The sequence below is a fragment of the Mesoplodon mirus genome (assembly GCF_964341445.2).
Source record: "Mesoplodon mirus genome assembly, chromosome: 3".
NCBI lineage: Eukaryota > Metazoa > Chordata > Mammalia > Artiodactyla > Ziphiidae > Mesoplodon > Mesoplodon mirus.
This window is the reverse complement of record NC_138978.1, coordinates 195,294,378-195,321,126: the sequence shown is the minus strand read 5'-3', so window position 1 is coordinate 195,321,126 and position 26,749 is coordinate 195,294,378. Positions and strand designations below refer to the sequence as shown.

The 26,749-nt window shown below is 41.3% G+C and overlaps 1 protein-coding gene and 1 long non-coding RNA gene across 4 annotated transcripts in view; one reads left to right on the top strand and one right to left on the bottom strand.

Moving 5' to 3' along the window:
- The window catches only part of NEK7 (NIMA related kinase 7), a 136,264-nt gene extending 132,582 nt beyond the window's left edge, over positions 1-3,682 (bottom strand). For all 3 annotated transcript variants that reach the window (XM_082616592.1, XM_082616595.1, XM_082616594.1), the window contains exon 1: positions 3,423-3,682. The gene's annotated coding sequence lies outside the window, so the exon portion shown is untranslated. The remainder of the gene's footprint in view (positions 1-3,422) is intronic.
- Positions 1-26,749, top strand: part of LOC309801597 — a 207,989-nt gene that overhangs the window by 121,310 nt on the left and 59,930 nt on the right. The gene's annotated exons all lie outside the window — the stretch shown is intronic.

The following is a 26,749-nucleotide window of genomic DNA, read 5'->3' as shown; positions in this document are numbered from 1 at the left end:
AAGGCAATTCAGAGCAAATCATACATGTCATTTCCAAAACACCCTTAGTATTATGCTAAGTTTGCTGCCATGTGTTATGAATGATGTACTAAAACATCTACCCACATAACTCTTGAGCAAACATTTGAAGGGACAAATATATTAATTTGAATGAAACCAGGAATGTGGATAGAGTATTGCTTTATGCAGCTGCCCTGCACATTTTTTAAATACCAAAGCCTGTTTTAAAAAAAAAATCAAACAAAACCTGAAAGGAATTTTGGGGGCCTATTACCTAATTAAGCAACTTCTTTTCCAAAACTGCACTAAGTAATCGTTATTCTCTCCTCTGCAGATGCCCTGAACGGTGGCTACATTAGTAATACTGGAAAGATACATTTTAAAACATCAGACAGTTCCAAGGAAAACAGTTTTTGGTTCTAGAAACACTGTAAAACTCTCTAATGATTTCTCTGACTACATATTTAAGTTAAAAAAAAAAAGAAATCTACATTTCAGTAAATGCACAAGAGTCGGGAAGAAAATACTTAAATGTTTGCAATCAACCAGAGCCTCACACTGCCAACTGCAACCACCAGAAAGATGAAGGGAGGGGAGTATGAGATCAGATACTCCTGCCCACCAACTATACCCGCGTTCTGGTCATGTGGAAACTACAAAACTGAGTTTTACTATTCGGGTAGGTTAACACCCGAGGCCTCAAACCCCCCCTCCCCACCAGTACGCGGCCATCATACCAGGCGTGCTTTCCTCATTCCTGGAGTAAGTGCTGCTTTAGGGGCTGGAAAACCGCTCTTGAAATTGTCCAGCCAGGACAATGTGTGAGTGGGAAAGGGCGTGGAGGGCGCTGCGGGTGTGACCCGAGTCAACGACCCCGAGCGGCACAGCAGTGCAAACTAGGAAATGAGTCTGCACTCCAGGGACGGTCTTTACTTTTTTAACTGAAAAAAAAAATTTTTTTAACTGTGTAGAGAGTCCCAAGTAATTGTAAAAACGCTTAAGGACTGGGATTCTGACATTTCTTGGTTTTCACTTTCAGATAATTTCAAAGAACGAGGAGGGGGCTTGTGAGCGAAACGCGTAAAATGAGGAGGGGGCTTGTGAGAGCCCCTCCTCCCCTCCATGAGTCACACCAACCGGTGGGTCCAAAGCGCGGCTGAACCTTGAAAGGAGACAAGCACCACGGGGTCCTGGGAACCTGCCGCTGCACCCTCCTCATTTTACGCCTGTTTCTCTCACAACCTCCCCTTATCTTGCCCGTTTACCCCACACGCCCCCCATCTCACAAGCCCCCTCCTCGTTTTACGCGTTTCTCTCACAAGCCCCCTCCTCGTTTTACGCGTTTCTCTCACAAGCCCCCTCCTCATTTTACGCGTTTCTCTCACAAGCCCCCTCCTCGTTTTACGCGTTTCTCTCACAAGCCCCCCCCCTCGTTTTACGCGTTTCTCTCACAATCTCCCCTTATCTTGCCCGTTTAGCCCACACGCCGCCCCCCTCCCTTGAGCCCCCGGGGCCGGGGGAAGTGCCCGCCCTCCAGCGGGAGCAGCGCCGTCCTCACCGCGCATTGGCTGCGGAGGCCGTCAGTCTGAAGGGGCGGGGCCTCCTGCTCGAGAGCCGAATCTCAGGACCGCGCGTCTTGCAAAGTCCCGGGCTGCCCCAGACCCCGGGAAAGCAACCAGCTTCCACGAAGGTGCCTTAGCCTTTTAGTTTCGCCGCCCTCCTCCCGCCGTCCCCATAGTTTCTACCGCTTTGACGCCTCAGAGACGCAAAGTTTTTCAAAGCTGCAACATCTCTCTCTCCAGCAAACTCCCACCTAGTCCAGGGCCAAGCTGAGGATGCTGCGGTTTTAGGAGTGAAACAACCTGTGGACTGGATCTCCTCGACGGTAACGAGGGATCCCTTCTGGAAATGAAATTGCTTACGCTTTATGTTAACCGCTTTGGGGGCACTGGCCTTCATCAAGCGTTACAGCCAAGAATACTCGGCATCAGTTCATCAAGAGTTGCCACAAAGCATTACAGAGTTAATTGTATCTCTTGTCTAACTATTCACCCTTTCAGTGTTTGTCTGATAGTCCCAAACGTACCATAAACTTTTTGAGTGAAAGTACTATGCCATTCTCCGACCACACCCGGAGCAGCTCAAGCTCCTAAACAGAACAGATGGGTCTCACATACACATTCTGTACTTTATTCTGTAATGCAACCTGGCGAGACACTCTGCTGTAGCCTGCTGGGAGTGTGCATACTCCTTAAAACTGCAAATTCCTTGGAGAAGGAATTAGAAACAATGGTTCTAATTATAACGTTTGTATAAACGTTTGTATAAACGTTTGTATAACGTTTGTATAGAGCATTTGTATAATGCTCTACAAACCATGGGCATCTGATCCTTTCAACTGCATCCTTATGATCAGTAGCCTCAAAGGAGGGGAAAAATCATCTCACTTCTGCAATATGTTTCTGACTTTCAATTCCATCACCAACAATGCTCAAGGATGGAAACAGATCTTACTGTAAAATAAGTATATTTTTAGTATTTATCCCTAACAAGGACTACAGCTGTGCAAGAACAAGATTCACCTGTTTGAAACATCATCTCCCAAGGCTGTGCAAGAACAAGATTCACCTGTTTGAAACATCATCTCCCAAGGCCTACAGTATATAGGACAGAGGTAACAGGGATTCTTAAATCTCACTGTAGGATCCTTCCTCTAGGTTGTGTTCGCTTCCTGACCCTGTCCTGGGGCAATGTGGTCTTACTTTTTTTCTCCTTTCTCCTCTGCGCTCCCCTTCGCCTCTCTGGCTTTGGCTTCAATGTTCAATGTCTATTTCTTTCCCATTGCCACTATCACCACCAATGTTCGCTATTGCCTTGCAATCCCTCTCTCTGACGCTTCCTAGTCCTGACAGAGTCCCAGTAAAGCTCCTTCTCCAACAGGCCGGTCACCCTCCCCGCACTTCTCAAGGCCGGTCTGCAAGGCTCCCACCACCCACCTCTCCTCAGAAGTTCGCTCTGCTCAGTCCGGCTGTGGCTGATGGCTGACAGCTGGACCCAACCAATCCACGTGGAATAAATAACCGCCGCCGCCAATGAGCGTGAGGCGGGAGGCGGAACTTCGCCAAGTTCCTCGGGTGCCCGAACCGAGACCTGTTGCGCCGCAGCCGTGGCCGCGGAGTTTCTTAATTACGGCGGCGGCCTCGGACGCCCGAGCCGCACGGGGCACGAGGCTCTCGCCACCGCCCACGACCGGACCAAAGCCCCCGCCCGCTCGGCCGCGCGCCCCCACAGCCTCCTCTCCCCCTGGCGGAGTCCCGAGGCCGCCGCGCGTGAGCCTGACCTCTCCTCCCGCCTGGCTCCCGCAGACGGCCCCAGCCGGCGGGGCCCCGGCCCGCGCGCCAGAGACCCCGGCGGCGACTCACCAAGAAGCGGGGAGCTCTCCGTTCTCCGGCCGGCGAGGGACCCGGGGCGGGCGGGCGGCTCGGCCAGGCGGCGCCGCGCACAGGCCCGCTGGGCCGGTGGCTGTGGCTGCTAGGCCTGGAGCGCTGGCCACCTCCCGCCGCGCCGCCCCCGCGGACGCTGCAGGCACGGGGACCCACCCTGTGCACGGCGAGGCGCGTCCGGAGCGCGAGCTTAGCGGTGGCCCATCCTCCCAAGACTCCCGCTCCTCCTCCCGCGGCCGCTGCTGTCAGGAGTGTAAACATCCCGGCATCCCCGAGGAGGGGGCGGAGCGGGCGTCGGCACCGCCCCCACGCCGAGCCCCGCCCCCGAGCCCTGCTCGGGCCGCGCGATGCGTCCGCTGGCCTCCGCGGAGAGACCCCTCCACTAACGCGCTGGAGCCCGGGCGGGTCTGGGGAAGCCCTCCTGTGGTCAGGCCGAACCCTATTCCCCTCTTTCCGCCAATTTCTCTCCAATCCGGGGGTCGACTGCTTTTTGAGAACTTTATGTTTAAGTGCCCTATTTGCAAGCGGTCAGCCGAATTGGTGACAACGCTTTCTTCTTCTGGATTTATAGCGTTTTGATCCCATCGTCTTTTCCTAGGTGATGTAATTGCCTCTGCGCTTGAGAAGCTTACATTAAAGTAAGAGACCCAGCTTAGAGGACAGTGGCTTTTAGGACATTCCTGAAAGCGGAACTACCTGGTTTGGTCCCTAAGAGTCTTTGGGGGATGGAGGGACATTTGTTATATCCCAGAACCCTAGTACATGGAACTGCAGAAGGAATGCTTTGAATTCAGCGGCTTCGCTACTTCAATAACCTGACACGCGTTACCGGAGGACACGGCTAGAAGGCAGTATAGAGTCAACCACACCTTGATTGTAATCTCAGCTCAGGGGTTATTAACTCTGAGTATTATGTTATTTCATCTCTCCCTCAGTCTCTTTAAATGTAAAAGGAGAATAGCAATAATACCTATCTCTACAACTAGGCTGGAATTAAATGAGATACAGCAAAATGCTGAAGCACAAGAGCCTGGCATAGAAGTGCTCATTAAGGAGTTGCTATTACTCCTAGGTCCGTTCACTAGTGTGGCTTCCCAACCAAAGGGATTCGAGCTAAGAATGAGTAGATTATAGCTCAAATGCTTAAAATGTTAAAGCCATGGAATTAAGATTCGGAAAGTTTATTTTTAGAACGAAAATAATTCAAAATCTCAATAGTAGATGTTGACTTCAGTGGTTAATAAAGTGTTAATAAACCTGCTAGACACTGTTCTAAGGAATAAAGATACAACCCTTACCAAGACACAGAGTCCCTGCTCTCATGGACCTTATATTGTAGAAAAGGTAATAATAATGTAATAAGCCAATAAATACATACTATGTCAAACGATGATTCATTAAAAAATAAAGCAGGGTATTAATGGAGAGCCACTGGAGGGTGACCAAATTGACTTGGGTTTGCAGAGAATAGCTCTGCTGTGGAGAACAGACTCCAGGGTAGAAACTAGTCAAACAGTTAAAAGACTAGTATAACAATCAGGTAAAAGATATTGATGACTTAAATTGTCACGCTAACAGTGGAGGTGATAAGAATGGTCAGATCCCAGATATATTTCTGGGATATATATATTTCCCAGATATATTAAGATACAGCCAACAAGATTTAACAATGAACTGAACTTGGGGTAGGAAAGTGGGCAAGAATGAAGCCAATGATTTGGCATTTGAACCAGGTTGCTCTGTCGAGCCCCACCAAATCAAAATCAATCAAGTAAGGACAGTGTCACTTGACTTATACACAGGCACACCCAGCAGGAAACATAACCAGATATTCCCAGGATGAAGACACTTCAACCTGGTTAAGGTTTCTAAAAACTATCTTTTGAACCACCTTTTAGAAATGTACATAGGTCGATAGGTAGATAGATAATCAATAAAACAGGCTTAAGTAAATGAACTACACATTCAGATACGGACCAGACATTTCATTGGTATGAGGAAAACACATATCCCTCATGAACAGTGACTGATAGGGAAATGGATCAAAACAGAGCTCATGAAGCCCTAGAAGTATCCTATCATGGCTAAATGATGCCCAGAGTGTTGAAAACATCCCTATGTGTCCTGTTTCTTCACCTGAAAAGACTGCAAAGCTACAACTAGACAGTGTACAGTGTTTCAGAAGTTGTGAAGACTCTCCAAATCCAATGCACTTTCTATCTATGACTTTTCATCACCTCTGTGTTGATAGGGGATGTTGTCCCCTTGCCCTGGGCCGCTGGCCTAGAGCAACTGCTCATGGAAAAGCAGAGAGTTCTGGCCAAAGAGGCTCCTCTGGTCTCAGGGATCATTAGAGCAGAGTCCAGCTTTAACTGCTTTTCTGTTCATCTCCCCACCAACCTTGCTTCAAAAATGCTTTCCTGGCGCCCTGAAATGCACTCATTACAGTCCTTTCTTTATACGTTCTACTTAGTGTTTATACCTAATTACCATGCAATACTTACCATTAACTATCAGATTAACTTCACCGTAAATGGTACTTGATTATGACACTTAAAATATTTCAGTTTACACCCTGTCTATATGTTTTGTTATTCATGTAGCTTTGCTGGCCCACACAATGAAAAATACAAAGTAGGAGTAGTACTGATTATCAAAACCATTTCTTATCTGTAGGTTAACCCAGACCTGATGTACCATAGCAATTCAGGGTCAATGCAACTTCTCTGTAAGGAGAGAAGCTTGCTAAAAAAAATGGTTTCCTGATGAAGAATGATGAAGTCGTATTAAAAATAATTCTCCTTTGAAAGAGATCCTAGCCAGTGGGATAGACCAGAAAGGTCTAGCCTTCTTGACTCATACATAGAGCTGGCAACAGGTGTACTTAAAAAGCTGCTAGTGATCCTGGCAGCCGCTGAATTTGGCAGCTGACTGGTGACGAGGCTTAGTCAAGCTGTTGAAATGTCTGGACTAACCTGGGCCAAGAGGAAGAGGTCAAAGTGCACACTGCAGACAACCCCAGGGAGATCACTTTCCTCGGGGCCTGGCTGTGGTCACTGTACAGTGGCAGAAAATAAATCTCTCCCTTGCTGTGAAAACACTCACGAAAAATATTTGAAAGCTACTTTTTCACTTTCCTGGCCTCTTGCGTGTGATTATTAACAGATCATGCAGATGAACTTCCCTTTAAAGCAATAAAATCTGCCTTAATGTCATACTGCCATCAAACACCTAGAATTCAAAATCACAGAAAGACAACTCTGCTATGTCCCATTTATCTAGTTCTGTACTTTGAGAATACAGTTCATGGTTTATTTTAGCAGCATACTGACGGCGGCTTTTTCCCAGCTATTTTTGTAGTAGTTTTAAAACCTAGGAATCATTTCAACACTGTATGTATATATATATATATGTGTGTGTGTGTGTGTGTGTATACACACATATATGTTAGATATATATATTTAACATAGGGAAATGTAATATTTTATTTTATTTTTTAAAATATTTTTCTTTTCGGCTTCCGTGGTGGCGCAGTGGTTGAGAGTCCGCCTGCTGATGCAGGGGACGCGGGTTCGTGCCTCGGTCCGGGAGAAGCCCACATGCCACGGAGCGGCTGGTCCCGTGAGCCATGGCCGCTGAGCCTGCGCGTCCGGAGCCTGTGCTCCGCAACGGGAGAGGCCACAACAGTGAGAGGCCTGCGTACCGCCAAAAAAAAAAAAAAAAAAGGTCTTTTTTTTTTTTTTTTTAATTAATTAATTAAATTTATTTATTTATTTTTGGCTGTGTTGGGTCTTTGTTGCTGCGTGCGGGCTTTCTCTACTTGTGGTGAGCAGGGGCTACTCTTCGTTGTGGTGCGTGGGCTTCTCATTGCAGTGACTTCTCTTGTTGCAGAGCATGAGCTCTAGGCACATGGGCTCAGTAGTTGTGGCTTGCGGGCTCTAGAGCGCAGGCTCAGTAGTTGTGGCGCACAGGCTTAGTTGCTCTGCGGCATGTGGGATCTTCCCGGACCAAGGATCGAACCCGTGTCCCCTGCATTGGCAGGTGGATTCTTTTTTTTTTTTTTTTTTTTTTTAATTTTATTTTATTTTATTTTTTTGCTTTATAACAAATTTAATCAGTTATACATATACATATGTTTCCATATCCCCTCCCTTTTGCGTCTCCCTCCCACCCTCCCTATCCCACCCCTCCAGGCGGTCACAAAGTACCAAGCTGATCTCCCTGTGCTATGCGGCTGCTTCCCACTAGCTATTTACCTCACGTTTGGTAGTGTATATATGTCCATGCCGCTCTTTCACTTTGTCACAGCTTACCCTTCCCCCTCCCCATATCCTCAAGTCCATTCTCTAGTAGGTCTGTGTCTTTATTCCTGTCTTACCCCTATGTTCTTCATGACATTTTTTTTCTTAAATTCCATATATATGTGTTAGCATACAGTATTTGTCTTTCTCTTTCTGACTTACTTCACTCTGTATGACAGACTCTAGGTCTATCCACCTCATTACAAATAGCTCAATTTCATTTCTTTTTATGGCTGAGTAATATTCCATTGTATATATGTGCCACATCTTCTTTATCCATTCATCCGATGATGGACACTTAGGTTGTTTCCATCTCTGGGCTATTGTAAATAGGGCTGCTATGAACATTTTGGTACATGTCTCTTATTGAATTATGGTTTTCTCAGGGTATATGCCCAGTAGTGGGATTGCTGGGTCATATGGTAGTTCTATTTGTAGTTTTTTAAGGAACCTCCATACCGTTCTCCATAGCGGCTGTACCAATTCACATTCCCACCAGCAGTGCAAGAGTGTTCCCTTTTTTCCACACCCTCTCCAGCATTTATTGTTTCTAGATTTTTTGATGATGGCCATTCTGACTGGTGTGAGATGATATCTCATTGTAGTTTTGATTTGCATTTCTCTAATGAGTAAAGATGTTGAGCATCCTTTCATGTGTTTGTTGGCAGTCTGTATATCTTCTGTGGAGAAATGTCTATTTAGGTCTTCTGCCCATTTTTGGATTGGGTTGTTTGTTTTTTTGTTATTGAGCTGCATGAGCTGCTTATAAATTTTGGAGATTAATCCTTTGTCAGTTGCTTCATTTGCAAATATTTTCTCCCATTCTGAGGGTTGTCTTTTGGTCTTGTTTATGGTTTCCTTTGCTGTGCAAAAGCTTTTAAGTTTCATTAGGTCCCATGTGTTTATTTTTGTCTTTATTTCCATTTCTCTAGGAGGTGGGTCAAAAAGGATCTTGCTGTGATTTATGTCATAGAGTGTTCTGCCTATGTTTTCCTCTAAGAGTTTGATAGTGTCTGGCCTTACATTTAGGTCTTTAATCCATTTTGAGCTTATTTTTGTGTATGGTGTTAGGGAATGATCTAATCTCATACTTTTACATGTCCCTATCCAGTTTTCCCAGCACCACTTATTGAAGAGACTGTCCTTTCTCCACTGTACATTCCTGCCTCCTTTATCAAAGATAAGGTGACCATATGTCCGTGGGTTTAACTCTGGGCTTTCTATCCTGTTCCATTGATCTATCTTTCTGTTTTTGTGCCAATACCATACTGTCTTGATTACTGTAGCTTTGTAGTATAGTCTGAAGTCCAGGAGCCTGATTCCTCCAGCTCCATTTTTCGTTCTCAAGATTGCTTTGGCTATTCGGGGTCTTTTGTGTTTCCATACAAATTGTGAAATTTTTTGTTCTAGTTCTGTGAAAAATGCCAGTGGTAGTTTGATAGGGATTGCATTGAATCTGTAGATTGCTTTGGGTAGTAGAGTCATTTTCACAATGTTGATTCTTCCAATCCAAGAACATGGTACATCTCTCCATCTATTTGTATCATCTTTAATTTCTTTCATCAGTGTCTTATAATTTTCTGCATACAGGTCTTTTGTCTCCTTAGGTAGGTTTATTCCTAGATATTTTATTCTTTTTGTTGCAATGGTAAATGGGAGTGTTTCCTTGATTTCTCTTTCAGATTTTTCATCATCAGTATATAGGAATGCCAGAGATTTCTGTGCATTAATTTTGTATCCTGCAACTTTACCAAATTCATTGATTAACTCTAGTAGTTTTCTGGTAGCATCTTTAGGATTCTCTATGTATAGTATCATGTCATCTGCAAACAGTGACAGCTTTACTTCTTCTTTTCCAATTTGGATTCCTTTTATTTCCTTTTCTTCTCTGATTGCTGTGGCTAAAACTTCCAAAACTAGGTTGAATAAGAGTGGTGAAAGTGGGCAACCTTGTCTAGTTCCTGATCTTAGTGGAAATGGTTTCAGTTTTTCACCATTGAGGACGATGCTGGCTGTGGGTTTGTCATATATGGCCTTTATTATGTTGAGGAAAGTTCCCTCTATGCCTACTTTCTGCAGGGTTTTTATCATAAATGGGTGTTGAATTTTGTCGAAAGCTTTCTCTGCATCTATTGAGATGATCATATGGTTTTTCTCCTTCAGTTTGTTAATATGGTGTATCACGTTGATTGATTTGCGTATATTGAAGAATCCTTGCATTCCTGGAATAAACCCCACTTGATCATGGTGTATGATCCTTTTAATGTGCTGTTGGATTCTGTTTGCTAGGATTTTGTTGAGGATTTTTGCATCTATGTTCATCAGTGATATTGGCCTGTAGTTTTCTTTCTTTGTGACATCCTTGCCTGGTTTTGGTATCAAGGTGATGGTGGCCTCGTAGAATGAGTTTGGGAGTGTTCCTCCCTCTGCTATATTTTGGAAGAGTTTCAGAAGGACAGGTGTTAGCTCTTCTCTAAATGCTTGATAGAATTCGCCTGTGAAGCCATCTGGTCCTGGGCTTTTGTTTAATGGAAGATTTTTAATCACAGTTTCAATTTCAGTGCTTGTGATTGGTCTATTCATATCTTCTATTTCTTCCTGATTCAGTCTCGGCAGGTTGTGCATTTCTAAGAATTTGTCCATTTCTTCCAGGTTGTCCATTTTATTGGCATAGAGTTGCTTATAGTAATCTCTCATGATCTTTTGTATTTCTGCAGTGTCAGTTGTTACTTCTCCTTTTTCATTTCTAATTCTATTGATTTGAGTCTTCTCCCTTCTTTTCTTGATGAGTCTGGCTAATGGTTTATCAATTTTGTTTATCTTCTCAAAGAACCAGCTTTTAGTTTTATTGATCTTTGCTATCGTTTCCTTCATTTCTTTTTCATTTATTTCTGATCTGATTTTTATGATTTCTTTCCTTCTGCTAACTTTCGGGGTTTTTTGTTCTTCTTTCTCTAATTGCTTTAGGTGTAGGGTCAGGTTGTTTATTCGAGATGTTTCCTGTTTCTTAAGGTGGGATTGTATTGCTATAAACTTCCCCCTTAGAACTGCTTTTGCTGCGTCCCATAGGTTTTGGGTCGTCGTGTCTCCATTGTCATTTGTTTCTAGGTATTTTTTAATTTCCTCTTTGATTTCTTCAGTGATCACTTCGTTATTAAGTAGTGTATTGTTTAGCCTCCATGTGTTTGTATTTTTTACAGCTCTTTTCCTGTAATTGATATCTAGTCTCATAGCATTGTGGTCGGAAAAGATACTTGATACAATTTCAATTTTCTTAAATTTACCAAGGCTTGATTTGTGACCCAAGATATGATCTATCCTGGAGAATGTTCCATGAGCACTTGAGAAAAATGTGTATTCTGTTGTTTTTGGATGGAATGTCCTATAAATATCAATTAAGTCCATCTTGTTTAATGTATCATTTAAAGCTTGTGTTTCCTTATTTATTTTCATTTTGGATGATCTGTCCATTGGTGAAAGTGGGGTGTTAAAGTCCCCTACTATGAGTGTGTTACTGTCGATTTCTCCTTTTATGGCTGTTAGTATTTGCCTTATGTATTGAGGTGCTCCTATGTTGGGTGCATAAATATTTACAATTGTTATATCTTCTTCTTGGGTCGATCCCTTGATCATTATGTAGTGTCCTTCTTTGTCTCTTCTAGTAGTCCTTATTTTAAAGTCTATTTTGTCTGATATGAGAATTGCTACTCCAGCTTTCTTTTGGTTTCCATTTGCATGGAATATCTTTTTCCATCCCCTTACTTTCAGTCTGTATGTGTCTCTAGGTCTGAAGTGGGTCTCTTGTAGACAGCATATAGATGGGTCTTGTTTTTGTATCCATTCAGCCACTCTGTGTCTTTTGGTGGGAGCATTTAGTCCATTTACATTTAAGGTAATTATTGATATGTATGTTCCTATTCCCATTTCCTTAATTGCTTTGGGTTGTTATTGTAGGTATATTCCTTCTGTTGTGCTTCTTGCCTAGAGAAGTTCCTTTAGCATTTGTTGTAAAGCTGGTTTGGTGGTGCTGAACTCTCTCAGCTTTTGCTTGTCTGTAAACGTTTTAATTTCTCCATCAAATCTGAATGAGATCCTTGCTGGGTAGAGTAATCTTGGTTGCAGGTTTTTCTCCTTCATCACTTTAAGTATGTCCTGCCACTCCCTTCTGGCTTGTAGAGTTTCTGCTGAGAGATCAGCTGTTATCCTGATGGGGATTCCCTTGTGTGTTATTTGTTGTTTTTGCCTTGCTGCTTTTAATATTATTTCTTTGTGTTTAATTTTTGACAGTTTGATTAATATGTGTCTTGGCGTATTTCTCCTTGGATTTATTCTGTATGGGACTCTCTGTGCCTCCTGGACTTGATTAACTATTTCCTTTCCCATATTAGGGAAGTTTTCAACTATAATCTCTTCAAATATTTTCTCAGTCCCTTTCTTTTTCTCTTCTTCTTCTGGAACCCCTATAATTCGAATGTTGGTGCGTTTAATGTTGTCCCAGAGGTCTCTGAGACTGTCCTCTGTTCTTTTCATTCTTTTTTCTTTATTTTGCTCTGCAGCAGTTATTTCCACTATTTTATCTTCCACCTCACTTATCCGTTCTTCTGCCTCAGTTATTCTGCTATTGAGCCCATCTAGAGTATTTTTTATTTCATGTATTGTGTTTTTAATCGATGCTTGATTCATCTTTAGTTCTTCTAGGTCCTTGTTAACTGTTTCTTGCATTTTGTCTATTCTATTTCCAAGATTTTGGATCTGGGAAATAGAATCTTGGATCATCTTTACCATCATTATTCTGAATTCTTTTTCAGGTAGAGTGCCTATTACCTCTTCATTTGTTAGGTCTGGTGGGTTTTTATCTTGCTCCTTCTCCTGCTGTGTGTTTTTCTGTCTTCTCATTTTGCTTATGTTACTGTGTTTGGGGTCTCCTTTTTGCAGGCTGCAGGTTCGTAGTTCCTGTTGTTTTTGGTGTCTGTCCCCAGTGGCTAAGGTTGGTTTAGTGGGTTGTGTAGGCTTCCTGGTGGAGGGGACTAGTGCCTGTGTTCTGGTGGATGAGGCTGGATCTTGTCTTTCTGGTGGGCAGGTCCTCGTCTGGTGGTGTGTTTTGGGGTGTCTGTGGACTTTTTATGATTTTAGGCCACCTCTCTGCTAATGGGTGGCGTTGTGTTCCTGTCTTGCTAGTTGTTTGGCTTAGGGTGTCCAGCACTGTAGCCTGCTGGTCGTTGAGTGAAGCTGGGTGCTGGTGTTGAGATGGAGATCTCTGGAAGATTTTCGCCGTTTGATATTATGTGGAGCTGGGAGGTCTCTTGTGGACCAGTGTCCTGAAGTTGGCTCTCCCACCTCAGAGGCACAGCACTGACTCCTGGCTCCTCAATTTGGGATGATGTGTTGTCTATTCATGTATTCCACAGATGCAGGGTACATCAAGTTGATTGTGGAGCTTTAATCCGCTGCTTCTGAGGCTGCTGGGAGAGGTTTCCCTTTCTCTTCTTTGTTCTCACAGCTCCTAGGTCTCAGCTTTGGATTTGGCCCCGCCTCTGCGTGTAGGTCGCCGGAGGGCGTCTGTTCTTCGCTCAGATAGGACAGGGTTAAAGGAGCAGCCTCTTCGGGGACTCTGGCTCACTCAGGCCAGGAGGGAGGGAGGGGCACGGAGTGCGGGGCGAGCCTGCAGCGGCAGAGGTCGGCGTGACGTTGCACCAGCCCGAGGCGCGCCGTGCGTTCTCCCAGGGAAGCCGCCCCTGGATCCCGGGACCCCGGCCGTGGCGGGCTGCACAGGCTCCCGGAAGGGCGGTGTGGGCAGTGACCTGCGCTCGCACACAGGCTTCTTGGCGGCGGCAGCAGCAGCCCCAGCGTCCCACGCCTGTCACTGGGCTCCGCGCTTTCAGTCGCGACTCGCGCCCGTCCGTGGAGCCCCTTTAAGCAGCGCTCTCAATCCCCTCTCCTCGCGCACCAGGAAACCAAGAGGGAAGAAAAAGTCTCTTGCCTCTTCGGCAGCTCTAGAGTTTTCCCGGACTCCCTCCCGGCTAGCTGTGGCACATTAGCCCCCTTCAGGCTGAGTTCTCGCCGCCAGCCCCAGTCCTCTCCCTGCGCTCTGACCGAAGCCCGAGCCTCAGCTTCCAGCACTGCGCGCCCCGGCGGGCGAGCAGACAAGCCTCTCGGGCTGGTGAGTGCCGCTCGGCACCGATCCTCTGTGCGGGAATCTCTCCGCTTTGCCCTACCCAGGTATGTGGGGAGTTTCTTGCCTTTTGGGAGGTCTGGGGTCTTCTGCCAGCGTTCAGTAGGTGTTCTGTAGGAGTTGTTCCACGTGTAGCTGTATTTCTGGTGTATCCGTGGGGAGGAAGGTGATCTCCGCGTCTTACTCTTCCGCCATCTTACCCGGAAGTCAAAAAAAGGTCTTTTATTTATTTATTTATTTTTGGCTGCGTTGGGTCTTTGTTGCTGCCCACAGGCTCTCTCTAGTTGCAGCGAGCGGGGGCTACTCTTCGTTGCAGTGCACGGGCTTCTCACTTCAGTGGCCTCTCCCGTTGCGGAGCATGGGCTCTAGGCATGCGGGCTTCAGTAGTTGTGGCATGAGGGCTCAGTAGTTGTGGCTCGCGGGCTCTAGAGCATAGGCTCAGTAGTTGTGGTGCGCAGGCTTAGTTGCTCTGCGGCATGTAGGGATCTTCCCGGACCAGGGCTCGAACCCTTGTCCCCTGCATTGGCAGGCGGATTCTTAACCACTGCGCCACCAGGGAAGTCCCTAATATTTTATATTGGTTGCAAAACAAGAAAGAAACAGCACAACTGGCCGTTTATGTTTATATCATGATTTCCTCTGGTCAACAGAATTCAACTGAATCTCTGCTTTTTGACTCTTACTACAAAAGCCAGAGGGCCAATATGCAGTAGGCAAAGAGTCAAAGCAATGAAGGAAATATACTCAGGAATGATTTTCCTTTTCACACTGGTACATCCCATCCTTGATGTGGGACCAAACTGAGGCCATTTCCCAGGGTGCCCTTTCCTCCACCTTGGTGGCAATTTCACTGATCTATGCTAACAGAAAGCACTGTTAAAGATAAATCTATAAAGAGTGCAGGTTTCTCTGGAAAATTTTGTGTGCATGTGTCTACCCTGAAAGGGGGATGCTACAAATGCTCTGTGATTTCACAAAGTTGAATGGGAATATCTGAGTCCTGTCTAATTTCTATCAGTCTCTACCTCTTCTGGGCTCTCACTTCTGCCCTGGGATGCACCAAATTCATTCAGGTCTGAGCAGTTGAAACAGTTGTCTATTTCCTACGAAGGAAAGAAAATGGAAAATAATGTTTTTCTTCTTGTTTTGAATATTTCACATAGATAAACTGAGAGGCTGCCCTTAGACTACAGATCCAAAAGGGCATCACTAACAAAGTCAATACAAGAAGTGAAAAGTTGCATCCAATGTTGTTTTCCTCTTTCTAACCCTCTTTGCTCACACTTGAGCCTTTATTGCTTAAAATATACATCCCTTCGATCTTTTGTTTTCAGCTGTTCTACTTAAGGGTGGAAGTGCATTTAAAAATACCTCAGTAATGATTTCTTCAGCAGTTCAACTGCACAGTTAATGTTCAGTCTATTTGGAAATACAGGATGTGAGTAAAGCCAGATTTGGAATCACGCCTTGTCAAACTCAAAGATATACCGAAAGCAGGCTCTCACTGTCTTTATGACAATAAGCCTAGTTAATCATAAAAACCCTCAACACCCTCCATAATTCTGCCATTGAATTCACCATCAGGTAAAATTCAAATTATGGAGACACTTTATTTCTTCTTTTTTATAATTAATTTTTATTGGAGTATAGTTGCTTTACAATGTTGTGTTAGTTTCTGCTGTACAGCAAAGTGAATCAGCTATATGTATACATATATCCCCTCTTTTTTGGATTTCCTTCCCATTTAGGTCATCACAGAGCATCAAGTAGAGTTCCCTGTGCTATACAGTAAGTTCTCACTAGTTATCTCTTTTATGCCTAGTAGTGTGTATATGTCAATCCCAATCTCCCAGTTCATCCCACCCTCCCTTCCCCCCTTGGTTACCATAAGTTTGTTCTTTATGTCTGTGTCTCTATATCTGCTTTGCAATTAAGTTCATCTGTATCATTTTTCTAGATTCCTCATATAAGCGATAGTAAACGATATTTGTTTTTCTCTTTCTGACCTACTTCACTCTGTATTACAGTCTCTAGGTCCATCCACGTCTCTGAAAATGGCACAATTTCATTCAAGATGTGGTACATAGATACAGACATCTTATTTCTTTAATCACTCTGTCATATCAGCTTTTCTATGGAAAAGTTAGCATTATGTAGAGTAAGAGGCACCTGGGACAACACTTCCTAGAACAAAACAGTCATTTCCCAAGCTTGAAAATTGGGGGCAAAAATCAGATATATGCTTAAAAACTTGGTGAAGTTCCGATCCTTAAAATTCAGGGCAAGAAACTTTAAATTAATAAACCATTCAAGTACTGGGTGAGGCAAACCAATATTTATCTATAGATTTATGGGATAATTCCTTCTTTGAAAGAGTAGAAGACAAACAGTAGACTGTCACCCATGGAAACCGCAAACAGTCCTAAATGGACAATTTTGTTACATTTGCCCATTAGTGTTATTTATTGCTGTATAACTAATAGGTTTATTTAATCTTCAGAACTTTTAAATTATTTATATAAATATCTACTTATTTTATATTATTATTTTTTTAAAATATAAATTACTTTTAAAGTTGCTCATATATATATAAGTAACTTTTAAAAATTATTTAAGAATATATAAATATACACACACATAATGTATAGTTTGGGCAACCAAAGTATGCAACTTTAAATATTCTGTTTTGTTTTTATTTGTCTTTTCCTTGCTCATATTGAAAGGTAAAGACAATCACTTTTTTCTGAAGACAAATAAATAATCAAAATATTACTTCTTCATGTTCTAAATTACATGAAATTAATACTTCCATCAGGCCTATATCTCATAACTCCAATCTAACTAGTTAGGTATGTTTTACAGTTTTACAATAGGAAGTTTGTAGAACTGTCAGAATATAAACTATAAATGACTGGGACAAAACATGAAAATTAGTCGTGTCATGTCAATGATTGGTTAGTTTTAATTTCCTATGTAAAATTTTTAATATACATTCCTGTAATTACTACATTACCAAGCCTTTATTACTAATACCTAGCTAGTGAGTTTATGGACAATTACACTATCTTGAAATCTAAATATGTAGAGAGATTATATTAAGTCAGAACAATCATATCATCTGAATCTTTGCTGCTGGTTTTTTAGCCCCTGAAGGCTAGAATCTACTTTTATTACTTTCAGAATCTAATATTTTAATTCTTTTTATGGATAATCTATATATTTTCCTGTTTCATGATTCTTTAAATTTATGTGTGTACAAAACTATACAAAAATCAAAACCAATACCCTCCTCTGTTTCTTAACATATACTGAGATAAATCAGCTGCTGTATTAGGAGATTTTCACACCTTTGATGGGGCAGCAGCTCATGGACCAGTTCTGGGACCAGTGCAGCTTTGGGATGGAACTTCATCTGTGTTTTGCCCCTGGGGTTCTACCTGGGATGCTGGAGTGTGACATGAGGCAAAGAAAAGGTGGTGGGGCTGAGGTGGGGAACAGAGGTACCAACTGTAACAAAGCACATGGAGGTTTTCCAGGTATCACATCCCACGGTAGCAAAAGGAGGATGACCCTCATGCACTAACAGGCTTGCTATTCTCCTTTACCAGTAAAGCAGAGTAATAACCTGCCTTAAAGTAAAACATGAGAAACTTACAAAAGATATGGCCTCAAATTAACTGCAAGAAAAAAGTCCGTAAACTTGGGACTTCCCTGGTGGTCCAGTGGCTAAGACTCCGCACTCCCAATGCAGGAGGCCCGGGTTCAATCCCTGGTCAGGGAACTAGATCCCACATGCCTCAACTAAGACCCAGCACAGCCAAATAAATTAAAAAAAAAAAAAAGTCTGTAAACTTGCAAAGTAGGCTCTCAAATATCCTTCTCTACTAAAATTAAAAAATGGAATTTAGCTCATCTTTCTGGCCTGTCCAAAAGCAGGAAGATGGGCTAGGTTCACAGAAGCTTACCTGTTAGCTTACCTAAATCACAAAAGCTCACACAAAAGCCAATTAGCAATCCAGCTCCAGAAATACATGGAAGTAAGTCAAGTTGATCCTTCCTTCACTCTCATTGCCCTTGGTACAGAGTTTGCTCCTCCTTTATCATCACGATTAACTATAAATTGTTAGTTTTGTAGGTTTAAGATTATTCAGTGTTAGTGCATGTTACTGTGGTTTGTTTGTTTGTTTTTTCCAATCTAAATCTTGTAATTAATATGTAGGCTTGCATTCCTTTGGTTTCTAAATGGTTTCTGATCTTTGAAATCACTGTCAAAGTATACATGCTTTTGGAAATGAGTTACACTTTAAGCCTAGTTAATGAGCCCTTGTGGGGATGAGGAGATAGTCTGGAGGGAACCAAGGATAAGAAGTTCTGAGAGGGAATCCCATTGGCATAGGCAGTCCAGGAGTGCTTCTCTGAGGAGGTGACACAAAGTGAGATCCAGACAGAAAGGAGGAAACAAGGCTCAGCCCCTGCACGAAGGTCCAAAGGCAGCTATGTCTGGTTTTTCTTCCTTCCACGTGGGAAGAAAGGAATGCATAAGCTCATGGGCCTGGGATTACAACTCAGTGGTTTCATTTTTATTAACTCATCAATATCAATTTACTATTGATGTAATAAATAAAGTTTCCATCCGTGAAAAGGAAAACTGGAAGTTTCCCACCAAGAAAGCCTCAGAATTATGCCCATTCTTGGGGAAGACGATGTCATTTTCTTTTCTGCCCTTTTTCTTGATTTCTTTCCTCTCTTCTTTCCTTATCCTCCCCTCCACAATCTTATTTCCTCCTTCCCTTCTTTCTTTCTTATTCCTTCCTTCCTTCTTTTCTTCCCCAGACATATTTACTGAGTATCTCCCATGAATTAAGACTCTTTTGGAATCTGCAAATACAGCATTTCACTGTTTCTAAGACACCTTTTTTGTGTTTTTAACATTTAACATCTGTGAAGTTGGAATGCTTCTCATATTCAGTGGAGTCTTAGAATCAATGAACTATGATACAAAGGTGCAGAACATTAAATCTCTATTTTTATAAAACACAAAATATTTTAATCAAAATCTAAGTATAAAATGAAAAGTAAAAGTAAATTGTATACAAGGATTAGTGAAGAAAGTACCAAACCAAATCTTTCTACTTATTCCTTTGCAAGTTCTATTTAGAATTATTTACAACTCAGTGTTTGCTATTTTATTGTTCTAATTTTAGAAATCTGAAAATAGTGGAAAAATAATTTTGACTAGACCTCAAAAAGCATATTTGGTAATTGGTTGTTATGAATAAAACATCTATCACCACCAAGTGGTTTTGTAGCTTAATTGCAGGAAGGAGTTAAAAAAAAAAAAAGATACAGTTGCCAAGCAGATCCTTCTAGGTGATAGCAAATCGGGGTACTGAGACTCCACATTTCCAATAGAGGAACTGAGAAACAATAATAAATGCCCAGAACAGGTGAGAATACCAAATACTTGTGACTCCAGCAAGTTCAATGAATGTGGTTATGTACAGGTCCCTCATCCCTAGCTCTTACATGCATTGCTTCCCTGAAACTATTGAAAAAAGTATCGGAAAGTCAATGCATAAGTGGTATTATTACAAAAATAACTGAGAACAGTCTTATTTTTAGGAAAATGATTGGTACCTTCAATAATCTGACTCTTGCTGATAACACTTTATTTGCTCAAACTGTGTTCACCACAGTGAACTCATATGAGAATATTTAGGAATATTTTAAATATTCGAGGGAATCACAGCAACACTCAACATTTGTCAGACACCTTATGAGCTACTAGCCTGAGGCAGTTCACTGTTTGGATATTACAACGAGTTCCATTCCTTTTGATGACATCATATCTTTGTGAAGCTGAGTTTTGGGAGATTGCTGAGATTAAAAAACAAGTATCATGAAAATAATCAATGTAGAACCAAAAATGACATGGGGAGGTGTTGTTCAACTGCTTCTGAGGCTTAAGGAGCTGTGCATCTTATTAGTAATTGTGATTATTTAAGAATGAAATAAAAGTATTATTTGCTCTTTTAAATTATACATATAATTTTTTTCAAATGGCTACTAAGTTGTTAGGACATAAATACTAAATTGTTAAGATTTAATTACTTGGTGAACTGAATCGGCAGGTGGTGTTTGTTTGATTTTTGTTGGGTTTTGGGGTTTGGGGATTTGGGGTTTTGTTTTGTTTTTTTTTGTTTGTTTGCCAAGGGGCTTGTGAAAAAAAACTGCTGATACACTTAAGGGCACCACCACGAACTGAGAAAGTTTGGAAATCTCTGTTTATGGCGTATCTATCTGATTGCAGCCTCAGAGCTGAGAATTAGTGCTGTTGACAATCTGGATTTTAATATGCCTTAATTTGCTTCATCTCCAGGTAAATTCATCTACTTATTCAGCCAATATTTATTGAAAATTCACTATAAAGTACAAAGTACTGTGAGGCATACACTGATGAATGATTCAAGACTTCCCTTTGGAGCATCCTTTATATCTTCCTACACAAATATACTTCCTACAAAATGAAATCTTCACTTATAAGATCTTTCTTCTGTGCAACACATAAAAATGCCATATCCCTGAAGAAAGAATGAGAAGAACTATTAATTCCACCATGTTACCATTTTCTACTTCCCCAAGTGATGCAGATTTATCAATAATTCAAGAAAAAGTTCTGAGTTGAATTGAAAGCTGTCTGAGCAACAGCTTCAGACAGTAGCAGGATGACTTTTGTGCTAAGGACTGGAAGGCAGACTTGCCCTTCACTAGCATGATCACTGTCCTTCACCTTTAAGGGAGACCCCACCGGATGTGCTGGGAAAACAGGAAGAAGAATTTTAACTTCAGAAGCAATTTTATCCCACAGGATAAACACTCTTGGGAAAGCTGTACTAGTTTATTTTTTCCTTTTCTTTTTTTAAACTGGATAATATGCTAGTATTTTAAACAGGGAGACTCCAAGGACCAGAGCAAAGTGATGAAAATTTAACACCAGAAAATTCTAAAGTGGTCATCTAAAGAATTATTATAAATTTCCTCTCATACCTATGCCACCTCCAAGACATGCCAAGGGGGCACGGAAGCAATTCAGACCCTCAAATAGTTCAAAGTTCCTTGCTAGAAGTTCTGCATGTTTCCCAAATTTATTATGATTTCTTTTAATGAAACAGATTTGGACTTAGAGAAAAATGCAGAAAAATGACAGTTAAAACATTCTTTCCTATTTTCTCCACTCTTCCATAACTAAGCTTTGAATTATTGAATTGTCAAGAAGATGACAAAAGGAGGGAGGGGAGAGGAAAAAGAAAGAGACGGAGAAGGAAGGGGGAAGGAGGAAGAGGGGATGGGGGAGAGGGAGAAGAAGAGGAGGGGTAAAAGGAAGAGGAATTTGTAAGTGTAGAGACAGGGCCTTTAAAGAGGAGACTAATTTGAAATAAGGCTGTGACAGAAAAAACAAACTTATGGTTACCAAAGGGGAAAGGGGGGATGGATGCTTTAGGAGTTTCGGATTACCATATACACACGACTATATATAAAATAGATAACCAACAAGGACCTACTGTACGGCACAGGGAACTCTGCTCAATATTTTGTGATAACCTATAAGGGAAAAGAATCTGAATATATATATATATATATATATATATATATATATATATATATATATATATATATATATATATATATATATAACTGAATCACTTTGCTGTACACCTGAAACTAACATAACATTGTAAATCAACTCTACTTCAATTAAAAAAAAAAGGCTGTGAGAGTGGGCTTTAATCCAATCTGACTTGTGTCCTTATAAAAAGAAGAAATGTGGACCCACAAAGGGAGACACCTGGGGGGGGTGCACAGAGAGAAAAGGCCATGTGGAAGCCCATCTGCAAGCCAAGGAGAGAGGTCTCCAAGGAAACCAACACTGCCACCCTGCCGACATCTTGATCTTGGACTTCCAGCCTCCAGAGCTCTGAGGAAATAAATTTTTGTTGTTTATTCCATCCAGTCTGTGATATTTTATTACGGCAGCCATAGCCAACTAATTTGGCATCTTAGAATGTAACAGGGGTATATCTGAAGTCTTACAATATTATTGAATCATTTTTCAGTCTGTTATAGAAGCCTTAAAAAAAATAAAGGAGATTCAGTTTTCCTTCTCAAGGAACCAAAATGAAGCATGGTTTTTTAAGAGTTATTATAAAAATTGTCAGTATTCTTCATTGACAAGAATGCTGAATAGAATTTTGGAAGAGAAATAATAATTATTCTGAGTTTGCTTTTGTTTTAAAACTCTGTGAAAAAACTGTGGTATGTGATTTTTCTGAAATCATTTAATAACTATAGTGCTTTTTGAGATATGCCCAATTAACAGTGAAGGTTAGTCATTAAATTTGAGCTTAGCTGGCTTTTTACCTATGTCTAGTTAAATTTTATAGTAAGTCTGATAGCTCTTTTCAATTTCATAGCTTTCTCTGGATTTATATTTGCACAACATGTCCTAGTTCATATAAACCTGATCTGTTTTGGTGGTATTCTCCCATGAAAATGAGATACTCACACAAAAAAACCATTTTTAGAGCTCTTTGTCTGTGGAGTCCTTATACATATCTCAATAAAAAGAATTAAAATAGTAATGTTTGTATTTTGTAATCAACAAAAATATAAATGAAGTCCTTAAAAATGTCAAGGTCACATTAAGATATTACGAAGAATTAAGAGTTCCACAGGAAGAAAATAAATGCTTTCTCATATCTCTAACCAAATATTTGGTTCTTAATGTGAGCTTAGTAAAGTCTTGAGTCAGATATTGTAATCCCCACAGATTTTATGTTAATATTTTTCTACTGAGAATTCACCAGAGACCACGATACTTAGTAACAACTTTCTCTGTTCATGTAAATTCTATACTTGACAGGTGGCCTAAAACTTAGGCTGTCCCTCTGAATCATTCATCAGGAAGGACTGTAAACAAGCAGGAAGAGTTAACTTGGTGAGGTTTTCCTTTAATATCTTTGAGAATGACAGTATGTCCAAGAGCGCTAATACTAATTGTGCTCTTATTAAAATCAGCTCTGCTCTTTTTCTTTTTTAACTAAACTAGGTTTCTTTCTCCTAAACCTCTCTCTCAGCCATTCATCGTCATGACAGCATGATCAGAAGTGGGAGAACTGATCACACACGCTCCCCTGAGGCAGGTGGTCACACAGCTCATTAATATGGCAAGTAGGACAGATTGGAGAGTGACGTGGCTTCCTCGCTCCCCAAGTCAGTCAGCTGATGCTCACTGTCTTCTCGGAGTGCCAGATGATAACCAGGTAAGAGAAATGCTTTACAAAGTCATGAAAAGAGCAATTTGAAGCGATATCGTATACCGGGGATGGCATTATTACACACTTCTTATCAAAATGGCACCCTACATAACAGATTAGAGCAAGGGTTGCCAATTTCAATGGAAACAACTGAGATTAACTGCTATTACTATTTAACGGATTAACTTGATGTCCAACAATTACATTTCTAGAATCATAAATTGAGTTTCAGTTACGCACAAGGGTATATACCATCTTTGTAGCATAATTTTCAGATCCTGCTCTCCCATTTGCAGACATGTCTTTAAGTTCCATGCATGTGTGTGAGTTGCCAGGAAAACAAAAACTGTTAGGATTTGATCAGTATGTCCTATTGCATAAAAATATCCAAAAGTGCAATTCTTAGCCATTATTTTGCCTCGTCAAATTCAGCAGCATTATTCTACCTGTAATTCACAAAATTCTCTTTAGAGTAGCACATGTGCCATTACCTTTACTATTAAGAATTTGTAAGAGTCATGCGTCAATATTTCAAAGGCAAACCCCTCGGCTCATGAATCATCTATACCCATATTTGGGACTCACACCAGGCAAATCAGAGAGTACGAATGCAAAATTAAGTGTAATGTTAAAATTTGACAGAGCTAAGAGATGGACACATGTATATTCATTCTTTGCTTGAAACTTGTCATCATAAAAATAAAAAATTTAGGAAGGTATTTTAACAAGAAGAATATTGAAGTTACTTCATTATTTTTATTAGCCATGATTTTTACTCCTGTTTTAGTCAGTTCTGGCTGCTCTAACAAAGCACCACAGAAATTTATAAACCACAGAAATTTACTTCTCACACTTCTGGAGGCTGGAAGTCTGAGATCAGGGTGCCAGGGAGGGCAGGTTCTGACAAGAGCTCTCTTCCAGGTGGCAGACAAACAACTTCATGTTGCATCCTCACATTGATTAGAAAGAGAGATTCTGGGTTCTCCATCCCCTTATAAGAGCACCAGTCATCTCACGGCTCCTCCCCCAGGACCTCATCCAAATCTAATTACCTTCCAAAGACCCCACCTCTAAAGACCATCACATTGGGTATTAGGCTTCAACGTATGGTGTTGACGGGGACACAGACATTCAGCCCATATCAACTTCCCATTGTACATTCTATCTCCTACTCATAAGGAAAATACAATTCATTTTTCATTATGTATTTAATTTTTTTAATGCAGTATTACATTTTCCTTTTAATTGATTATACCAAAAACGTTAGTTTTTGTCAAAGTGTTGAATACACATACATGACTTTTTAAAAAACAAAGAGTTCACGGGAATTCCCTGGCGGTCAGTGGTTAAGACTCCGTGCTTCCACTGCAGGGGGCACGGGTTTGATCCCTGGTCAGGGAACTAAGATCCTGCATGCTGTGCGGCCAAAAAAAATAAAATCCAAGAGTTCAAAAAGGTTTAAAATAAAAAGCCACAGAGCTCTGCCCTACTTCTTTCTTCTCCCAGTACTGTCCTGCAGACACAACCACTTTTATATATTTCTACTTTTGCTCTTTTTGTAGTTACTGCCATAATTCTAAATAATATATGCTGATATTTCTTGACTGACCTGTTTTAGGGTCTATCTATCAGCTTTCTGCTCTGACAAACCAGAATTTAGATAAATTAATTCCACCAGCTCTTCCCTATGAAGTTTTATAGCAATTATTTATTCATCCATTTATTTATTTACTCAACAATGGCTTATTATTTTCCTATACCAGAGAGCTTTTTTAAGGGCCTGGATACACCAGCTAATAAAAGAGACAAAATAACTGCCATTCTTGAGACAGAAAATAAACACCATAATTAAGTAAATTATACATAATATGTTAGAAGGTGATCAGAGCTGTAGAAAAAAGGTAACTTGGTAAAACAGAAAAGGTGAGACTGGGAGGTCTAAGGGCAGGGTGGTCTTGAAGGTACGAGAGAGTTAGCCATGCAGACACCTGGGGGAAGAGTGCTCAGGACCAAAGCTTGTCCCTCACGTTGGATGAAGGATGAGAGACCAGTGAGTGGGGTCAGAATAGAAGATGAGGTCACAGCTGGGTGGGGAGAACAGCAGATCCTGAAGGGCCTTAGACTTTTACAATGAGTCACCTTCGAAGTCTTTGCACGGTTTGGAGCACAGACATAACAGGATCTTTCTAATATCTTGAAAGGAATTCTCTGGCTGCTAACTTTGAATATTCTGTAAAGGGACAAAGAATGAAGCAGGGAGACCAGCTGGGAAGCTATTTTAGTAATTTAGGGCAGAGACTGCACTAGCTGGGATGAGGCTGTGAGCAGGAAAAGCATTAAGGAGTCATTTTCTGTACATATTTTGAAAGGAGAACCAACAGAATTTTCTGATGAACTGGATTCAGGTTGTAAGAACAAGAGACAAAAAAAAAGAATGCAATAATTTTAGTCTCTGTTTAAATTATTCTTATAACTTTAAATAATAGACTTTTACGTATTGTTTCATCAATGTAGTAGACATCTGTCATCATCTCCAGCAAGCATTAAAATATCATATTTGGGGGAAAACCAATGTTCTGATTCCTTCCCCTCTACTCTAAGAGCTAAACTCAGTCCCATTTCCCTTGTGTCTATGACAGAAGCACATGGCCTAGTGTCAGCCCATCAGATGCACCTGTTCATAGTCTCATTTACAGGTGAAAAACATGAGGGAAAAGAAACAGGCTCTCCTGAGCTTCCAAGTGTGCAGTGTGTGGATGACAGAGGGTGACCGCTGATGGCAATGGTAGTGTTTGTTTCCCAGAGTTGCGTGAGCGAGTTCCTGGCACAGTCGTGTCGTTGGTTGGGGAGCAGAGGCAGCTCCTTCCAGTGCTGAGTGGGAGCACCAAGGCTTTATCATCAGACCAGCTCTGCAACATGCTTTTGGATATTACTTTTAAAAACAGCTCTGAGCCTGTTGTTGTTTTCTTTTTTTCAGCTTTCCCAAAACTAAACTCTTATTGTTAGCTTTCCAGTATAATTTTAGTGATCTCCTTTCTGCTTAGTAAAGTCAGAGGCACCTTGCGTTGCTTGCATCTGACACCTTGATGAATGCCAGCAACTAGAGATGTTATTTTTTCACTCCCCATTTTGTAAGATGAGGATACTGGTACCTGTGTCCTTCCCATCAGCTGAACTCGCCACCTTCTACCTTCCCACTGCAGTCATCTAAACTTGAACTTGTAGAGAATCAAGTTGGCACTTTAACCGTACCTAAATCTTTTATCTATAAGTTAATTCTAGAGGTTATGTCAAATGAAACTTAAACTTTATGGTTTAACCATGTAAATCTTGTTTATTTCAAATCCAATTAGTGTAGCATAACTATCTTATATACCTTTTTAATTTATCCTGGATTGTCTTGTTGCCTTCGTTTGCTTCTTATACTGTCAGCATTTATTTCCTTCTTCAGATCACCCAGTAAATTAACGCTAGGAATGATCAGATCCCTGGATGCTGTATTTTTTCCTAGGAACTTCA